We start from the raw sequence: 1,228 nt of genomic DNA, 5'->3' as shown, positions 1-1,228 counted from the left end.
ATCAATGGGGTAAAATATATATTGATTAAAGTGAAAAAGCACTAGAAACATGATTAAAATGACAGAAATATAATGGAAGAACGGGTTTCATTAACAGTAACCTTTTTCACCATATAAATGACTGTCAGGGTTCAAACTTTTAAGGTAATTACCTTAGTTTAAGATAATTTGCAAGGTAATTTTTAAGGTAATGATATTTGTGAAGTCATTTCGGTTTTATGAGCTTAAAATTTGAGGAAATTGGAAAGGTTTCAAAGTAATTTAAGGTAAAAAGCAGCAGCAGCATCAGCCACACTGTTAATTGGAACGCTGCTAAATAACTTACATTTTTTAAAGATATTATCAAAACAATCAGTCGAAATGTATAATTAAGAAAAAAATTTATAAACTGATTAACACCAGCCTACACTCGGGCAAACTATTCTATCTCATTTCTATTCCCCTTGTTAATTATTAGGTTTTTGTAGGTTATTTATGATGGATCTTTTTTTTTTTTTTTTTTTTTTTTTTACTGTTCCTAAAATACTTTATTTTAGTTGTTCTTCACTTCTATTGTAATTTACTTATTTCTTTATTTCGGTTTCTAACTGAGCTATTTTTCCCTGTTAGAGCCCTTTGGGCTATAGCATCCTGCTTTTCTAACTAGGGTTGTAGCTTAGCTAATAACAACAACAACAACAGCAACAAAAATAACAATAAAAATAGCAATAACAATTATTATCATTATCATTATCATTATCATTAGCATTATCATTATCATTATCATTACAATTATAATAATAATAATGATAATGATATTGATAATGATAATGATGATGATAAGCGTGTACAAACTGGATGTTGTAGTGGAAAACAAAGTTTTTAAACAATTAGCTATTAAGTGATTTACTCGTTTTTATTCTGTTCGCACAGAGGTTACTAAAGATTTTAATTATGTTTCGGAATCGACCTTGAAGAGAAACATAAAAGTACGTGATCAATAATTTGCTTCCTCTTTCTTCCCGGCCTGTTGTCATCTTGATGCATTGCACGTTCTAGTGATTTGTCGTTAACACACACACACACACACACACACACACACATATATATATATATATATATATATATATATATATATATATATATATATATATATATATACACATATATATATATATATATATATATATATATATATATATATATATATATATATATATATATATATATATATATATATATATATATA

Source organism: Palaemon carinicauda, chromosome 1 (assembly GCF_036898095.1).
Source record: "Palaemon carinicauda isolate YSFRI2023 chromosome 1, ASM3689809v2, whole genome shotgun sequence".
In the NCBI taxonomy this organism is placed as follows: domain Eukaryota; kingdom Metazoa; phylum Arthropoda; class Malacostraca; order Decapoda; family Palaemonidae; genus Palaemon; species Palaemon carinicauda.
The sequence above is the reverse complement of the archived record's forward strand: the minus strand, read 5'-3'. Positions refer to the sequence as shown.